The following is a 7,500-nucleotide window of genomic DNA, read 5'->3' as shown; positions in this document are numbered from 1 at the left end:
TGGCGTTCAGGTCAATCAAAGGGGCGAAACAACTTAACAGAGAAAATCTCCTGATTTGGAACAGGATAGTATCACGGGGTAATAGAAAAAATAGTTTAAGTCTAAGTGCAATCTGAGACTCAGGGGACGCAGCGCAGAGCAAAGATAAACTTCCTGTTCTTGTACTGAAATGCAATTTGAACTTCTCTCTCGTTTGAAATGATTCTAGATGTATTACCTCAGCATTTCAAGTGAGAGAAAAGTTCCAAACTGTACTTCAGTTCAGCAACAGGAAGTTTGCCTTTGCCCTGCGGCGTCGCCTGTGCCGCCTGCCTCTCATTTTGCACTTTGGCTGAAATGTCTAGATGTCTATAGAAAAATATATATATATATATACATATGTGTGTGTGTGTGTGTGTGTGTGTGTGTGTGTGTGTGTGTGTGTGTGTGTGTGTGTGTGTGTGTGTGTGTGTGTGTGTGTGTGTGTGTGTGTGTGTGTGTGTGTGTGTGTGTGTGTGTGTGTGTGTGTGTGTGTGTGTGTGTGTGTGTGTGTGTGTGTGTACAACACTGAATGGGTCTCAGTGAATAGCGATACATTTTTATCAACCACAATGCACTTTAATTCTAAGCCATATCCACAGAGGTGTACAAAGTCTTGGAATAGCTTAGATGATACACCCCAACCTAGACCCATAGATTAATTTAAAAACCAGATACGATCATTGGAGAATAATTGACTGAATTATGTGAGACACTTTAAGTCTTCCATATAAATGCATACATTCCTGGAATAGCTTGGAACGTAAAAAAAATTGAACCATGCATGTGTTTTAGATTGAGCTATGATAATTGGAGAGTAAGAGACAGGACTTCACGAACGTAATTCCTTTCTTGTATACAGTGATAAAGTAAATACAATTAAGTAAGGGAACACAAACACATACACACACACAGAAATCTTTCCAGAGAGACTCGCTTGACTCCGTCAGGGGGTGTAGCTCAGTGGTAGAGCGTTCGCTTTGCATGTGAAAGGCCCCGGGTTCGATCCCCGGCACCTCCAGTGTCCGCCTTCATTGGGGCTGTAGCTCAAGTGGTAGAGCGCTCGCTTAGCATGTGAGAGGTACGGGGATCGATACCCCGCAGCTCCAGGCGTGGTGGCTTTTGTTACCCCGTGCAAAATTCGGGTGTGGTATTGTTTTTGGTCGATTAGTTTCTTTTTTAATGTTTTTTTTTTTTTTTTTTACCTATGACCTTCATATGCCTCAAAGTTGAAGCATAGGCATTGAATTGCCTTAGAAATATCAAATTAAGGTCACATAGATAACTAGGTGACTTTAACTAGGAAAAGGGTCGCAGATAAGGAGCTGTGTACTCGTTCGACACCTAGTATATCTATAATTACTGGGGGTTTTTCACTTGGTATGAGAATCTTTGTCCTACAAAATCCTTGAAATTTTAAATTCAAATTCGCGCATATAGCTAGAGTTGTTGAACTCAAAAATGGTTGTTGATAGATGTTTGCTATTGTATGCAAAAAAAAAATAGAAAGTTATACAAATTATGATTCCATGATATCTTTACCTTGTAGGAGTTTAGTGTTAAACCTAGTGTCGGGCGAGGACAACTGTGGCTGGCACCCAAAGTTTGTGTGTATCGTGAACACACTATATGAATATATGTATGTATATATATGTGTGTATGTGTTGTATGTATGTATAGATATATACATATATATATCAGACAATCTCCTTGACAGTGGCGCACGGGATTCGAACCCGATGCACTTGGAACCAACGACGGTATAAAACCTTGAGAACTCATAGTCTATCTGACTATCGAGATTGGGGAGGGCGCTCACTGCACCCCATCACCCCCGTTTCACCCCAAAGGCCAACCGCACACGTGGGAGGGGTAAGGACCGGAACGAATCCCTTTCACGCTATCGCCAACTTAACTATATGAGAAATTCGCTAGTGAACAGCGACATCAATCAGACAATCTCCTTGACAGTGGCGCACGGGATTCGAACCCGCTGCACTTGGAACTAGACTTCCAAGACACCCCGCCTTAATCCGCTCGACCAACGACGGTATAAAACCTTGAGAACTCATAGTCTATCTGACTATCGAGATTGGGGAGGGCGCTCACTGCACCCCATCACCCCCGTTTCACCCCAAAGGCCAACCGCACACGTGGGAGGGGTAAGGACCGGAACGAATCCCTTTCACGCTATCGCCAACTTAACTATATGAGAAATTCGCTAGTGAACAGCGACATCAATCAGACAATCTCCTTGACAGTGGCGCACGGGATTCGAACCCGCTGCACTTGGAACTAAACTTCCAAGACACCCCGCCTTAATCCGCTCGACCAACGGGGGTGATGGGGTGCAGTGAGCGCCCTCCCCAATCTCGATAGTCAGATAGACTATGAGTTCTCAAGGTTTTATACCGTCGTTGGTCGAGCGGATTAAGTTTAGTTCCAAGTGCATCGGGTTCGAATCCCGTGCGCCACTGTCAAGGAGATTGTCTGATTGATGTCGCTGTTCACTAGCAAATTTTTCATATATATACATGTATATATATATATATATATATTATATATATATATATATATTGTCAGGTCCTTAGCATGAATAAAATCCTGTGGTTAAGCTGTGTCACTCCTTTGTGTGAATAAAGTTTCCCATTTGAATTTTTAGGCACGCCTTCCATGAATACGATGTGTAATATTTCATATTGTGTATCATAATAATTAATGTGCATTTTTTAAAATGTTAAGCATTACGCAATGCCCGTCTATTGGGGTGCTCCTCATTACTTATTTATAAATGACGCCAGGCCCAGAAATGTAACATAATTTGGCGGGAAGACTCATTCTGCTTTCCCATTGGCTGAAGATACTCAAACTACTCCTTTACTTACGTTTTGTCATCCCAAGAAACGTAAGCTCCCATTCCCGGGGTATATATAAGGCGAGGCAGAGAGTGACCCAACAGAGACACAGTAAGGCAAAGAAAAGAGAAACAGAGATCCGGAACGCGACAAGAACAAAGAAGTTAAGAAAAGAAGCAGACGCCCAGGGCCCATCTGAATATACGTAAAAATTGTTCTACATTCGTCTATTACGATAACTCCTCTAATCAAATCCTTTGGACACCAACTATTGCACCATCCCCACGCGAAGTGCCAAGCCTTCGTGTTTTTGTTTTGTTTTGTTTTTTATATATCTCCAGACTGCTGCTGGACTACGTGCGACTCGACACTGTTATTTTCTCTATTACGAAACATCAGCCAATATCTAACGTTTTCCCGACTACCAGAAGCTTCACCTACCAGAAGTACTACCAGAAGCTTCCCCTACCAGAAGTTACCGTATATAACCTTCACCTCAAACTACCTGAAACCATTAGTGCGACATCAAGCAACCGGTATCAAGACTCAAGACTTTGTTTCGCCCACGTGTTCTTACGTGCTTCGTACAAAAGCACACTCAACTACTAGGTAATTAATATAACAATTTATTTCATGTCATATATACTGATATATTTTATAATTATATGTTCATTTATCTTTTATGTGTTATCTTTATTCGTGTAATAATATTTAACTTTAATGAATAGTGTGGTTATCCTGCCCGAACTCTCTGCCACTCGTCCGAAATGCACACGGCCCTAACTTTTTTCCGTGTCGCGACCAGCCTGGCCCATAAGTGGGTCATGACATATATATATATATATATATATATATATATATATATATATATATATATATATATATAATATATATATATAATATATATATATATATATATATATATATATATATATATATATATCATAATACAAATCACTAGTTGCAGTGATGGCTTTTCAAATAATCAAACACAGCATTTGCGGAGCCTTGAACCCGGGACTTCATATCCACGATTCCAGTCTGCTCCCATCATCAAAAGTTATAAAAGGATCAGGGGAAGATGTTGGATGTTCAAGATGTTCAAGAGGAACATCATAACACCCTCTATCTCTATCTCTCTCTCTATCTATCTCTCTCTCTCTCTCTCTCTCTCTTTCTTTCTTTCTTTCTCTTTCTCTCTCTTTCTCTCTCTTTTTCTCTACGGGGTACATATCCCCGTATCTATAGCCCCAACGACGCTTGAAGGTGCAGGAGATCGAACAAACACGCACAAAAGCCACACCTGGAGCTGCGGGGTATCGATCCCCGTACCTCTCACATGCTAAGCGAGCGCTCTACCACTTGAGCTACAGCCCCAACGAAGGCGGACACTGGAGGTGCCGGGGATCGAACCCGGGGCCTTTCACATGCAAAGCGAACGCTCTACCACTGAGCTACACCCCCGTGGCCATATGAAGGGTCTATTTTCTCACGTTGTATTCCCCCTCTTTTCCTTATTTCTTCGTCTGGTTTTTTTTTCTGTTCCTTTTCTTTCTCATTTGTTGTCTGTTTGAACAAAAATTACTAAGAAGGTCACACAAACATATGTAACGTGTTGCCGCCCCTCTATGCCGTCACCTTCACCTCCTTTCTTCAATTTCTTCTTCTAAATTTTTCCACCGTCACTTTCAACTCTCACCCAGCTTTCTAAACTGCTAGTCCTGTCGGCTCTTGTCGTCCTTGCTTTCCTCACTTATGAATATAGTACATCACATATTTTGGTTGGTATGCCGTTGCACCAATCATTCTACTTTGTCAAGTTTTACACTGTTGGTTGTAATATTTTCATTTCTATTTTTATTTCTTTCACTTCACCATATTTTCTGTCTAGGAGAATTAAAGTGTAGACTTCTGTTATATATTTCTCCAGTTACTTCTTACACAGCGTGCTGGCAAGGCATCCCGTCATGAACACTTAATTTGGGTCCTAGATCAGTCCTGCAGTGACGTCATGATTTCTTTAGTTCAATGATCTTTAATTTTAGATTTAAAAACCTCCCATAAGGGCGTGTTCTTACAATCGTGAACCAATTGAGTTTTCTCCTCCTCTACCCTTTCACCAATCAGATTCACCGTTACAGCTCCGCATGCAATACTGCTTACTCAAGCAATCTCAAATTCACTGCACACTTAGTTTATATATTGTATACATCAGTAAACATAAAGTAATAAAGCCGAATCCCCAAGCCCCTGTTTAAAAACATAACGCTGAGAACAAACTGTTGTTTACAAAACAGCCTAATCATAAAAACAAAATCCTCACCATCTACCCCTCTATCTACCTCATTTGTCTATCTATATCTACGAGCCTAATCTACGATTCTCTTACATAAGGTAATTTCCATTCATACTTGTTCAAAACATTACCGGAATTTCATTACGCGATACGCGTCTGTTGGGGCGCTCCTCATTACGTATTGTTAGATGACGCCAGGCTCAGAAACGTAACATAATTTGGCGGGAAAACTCATTCTGCTTTCCCAGGCGTGACTTATGTCCGTGTTTGTATACAATCCATACACACACTCAACTAAGAGATTTCAATGAGGTAATTAAGTGCTTCATATACCATCTAGTGGTTCTAGTTAGTAAACGACCTACGCAACAAGACGCTTAGCCACGACGTGGATGAGTTCCTCACTTAACCCTTTCGCCAGACCTACAGATCTTCTGTTTATAGCTCACCAGAAGGTAGATTATTCTACCTTGATATTTTCTACCTTGACAATCCTATTTTGATAAGTGATACTACTTTAATTCTCATTTGATTTAGATATAATTCTGATAACTTCTAATTTGATAAATGATGATAACTAAATTGTAATATATAGAATTATACCATCTTGTTTGGATATAATTATGTAAACAACTCCTAGATTATTTACATCTAATTCTTAATAAAAGACAACGGGGCCTCGAACACAGAACACAACTGGAGCTGCGAAGTATAGATCCCCGTACCTCTCACATGCTAAGCGAGCGCCCTACCACTTGATCTACAGCCCCAACGACGCTAGAAGGTGCAGGAGATCGAACAAACACGCACAAAAGCCACGCCTGGAGCTGCGGGGTATCGATCCCCGTACCTCTCACATGCTAAGCGAGCGCTCTACCACTTGAGCTACAGCCCCAACCACGATTGGAGGTGCCGGGGATCGAACCCGGGGCCTTTCACATGCAAAGCGAACGCTCTACCACTGAGCTACACCCCCGTGGACATATGAATGGCCTATTTCCTCACATTGTATTCCCCTCTTTTCCTTATTTCTTCGTCTGTTTCTTTGTTTGTCTGTTCCTTTTCTTTCTTCTTTGTTGTCTGTTTGAATAACAACGATTAAAAAAGTCACACAAACATTTGTAAGGTGTTGCCACCCTTATATGTCGTCACTTTCACCTCCTCTCTTCACTTTCTTCTTCTAAAATTTTCCACTGTCACTTTCAACTTTCACCCAGCTTTCTAAACTGCTAGTCCTGTCAGCTCTTGTCGCCCTTGCTATCCTCACTTATGAATATAGCACATCACATATTTTGGTTGCTAGGCCCTGTTGCATCAATAATTCTACTTTGTCATGTTTTAGACTGTTGTAATAATTTCATTTCTAGTTTTATTTCTTTCACTTCACCATATTTTCTGTCTAGGAGAATTAAAGTGTAGATTTCTGTTATATATTTCTTCAGTTACTTCTTACACAGCGTGCTGGCAAGGCATCCCGTCATGAACACTTAATTTGGATCCTAGATCAGCTCTGCAGTGACGTCATGATTTCTTTAGTCCAATGATCTTTAATTTTAGATTTAAGAGCCTCCCATAAGGGCGTGATCTTACAATCGTGTACCAATTGAGTCTTCTCCTCCTCTACCCTTTCGCCAATCAGATCCACCGTTACAGATCCGCATGCAATACTGCTTACTCAAGCAATCTCGTATTCACTGCACACCGACTTAGTTTACATATTGTATACATCAGTAAACATAAAGTAATAAAACCGAGTCCCCAAGCCCATGTTTAAAAACATAACGCTGAGAGCGAACAGTTGTTTACAAAACAGCCAACTCATAAAAACGAAATCCTCATCATCTACCCCTCTATCTACCCCTCTATCTCGTCCTCAGGGGATACAATGGGATACAGATTTCTGTATCAAATTGTATCCCCTGAGGACGAGTCCCGGACAGGACTCGAAACATCGGGAATAAACTACCTACTTCTGAGTCTGGTGTTTTCTACGTTTCCACCATTATGGTCCCCGGACTCCAGATTTTTTCGTATATAATATATATATATATATATATATATATATATATATATATATATATATATATATTTATATATATTTATGCAAAGTAGACCACTTGGAAAATAGAAACTAACGAAGCAGAGCGCTTTCGTATATTACATCTTCAGTGCAACAAGTACATAGTGATAGGAATGCATAGAAAATATATACATGATACAAAGGAACAAGGACAGTTTGAATAAGCGTAGCGACCAATTACCCCCTGGAGAGCGGAAGGCCATTGTCAATTATCTTAAGATGGTGGGGCGACATCAGGTCACAGTCGCTAG

The 7,500-nt window shown here is 40.7% G+C and overlaps 6 non-coding genes across 6 annotated transcripts; 2 read left to right on the top strand and 4 right to left on the bottom strand.

The window, feature by feature from the left end:
* The first annotated feature begins 967 nt into the window (after positions 1-967).
* Positions 968-1,039, top strand: TRNAA-UGC (transfer RNA alanine (anticodon UGC)). The gene has a single exon. It is a non-coding gene; the product is annotated as a tRNA-Ala (tRNA).
* A 15-nt stretch (positions 1,040-1,054) lies between these two features.
* Positions 1,055-1,127, top strand: TRNAA-AGC (transfer RNA alanine (anticodon AGC)). Its single transcript has one exon. It is a non-coding gene; the product is annotated as a tRNA-Ala (tRNA).
* A 3,050-nt stretch (positions 1,128-4,177) lies between these two features.
* TRNAA-AGC (transfer RNA alanine (anticodon AGC)) lies at positions 4,178-4,250 on the bottom strand. Its single transcript has one exon. It is a non-coding gene; the product is annotated as a tRNA-Ala (tRNA).
* Positions 4,251-4,265: 15 nt separating this feature from the next.
* TRNAA-UGC (transfer RNA alanine (anticodon UGC)) lies at positions 4,266-4,337 on the bottom strand. The gene has a single exon. It is a non-coding gene; the product is annotated as a tRNA-Ala (tRNA).
* A 1,654-nt stretch (positions 4,338-5,991) lies between these two features.
* TRNAA-AGC (transfer RNA alanine (anticodon AGC)) lies at positions 5,992-6,064 on the bottom strand. The gene has a single exon. It is a non-coding gene; the product is annotated as a tRNA-Ala (tRNA).
* A 9-nt stretch (positions 6,065-6,073) lies between these two features.
* TRNAA-UGC (transfer RNA alanine (anticodon UGC)) lies at positions 6,074-6,145 on the bottom strand. Its single transcript has one exon. It is a non-coding gene; the product is annotated as a tRNA-Ala (tRNA).
* Between the last annotated feature and the right edge of the window lie 1,355 nt (positions 6,146-7,500).

The sequence above is a fragment of the Oratosquilla oratoria genome, chromosome 36 (assembly GCF_046742065.1).
Source record: "Oratosquilla oratoria isolate Oo_2021 chromosome 36, ASM4674206v1, whole genome shotgun sequence".
Lineage (NCBI taxonomy): Eukaryota > Metazoa > Arthropoda > Malacostraca > Stomatopoda > Squillidae > Oratosquilla > Oratosquilla oratoria.
The sequence above is the reverse complement of the archived record's forward strand: the minus strand, read 5'-3'. Positions and strand labels throughout refer to the sequence as shown.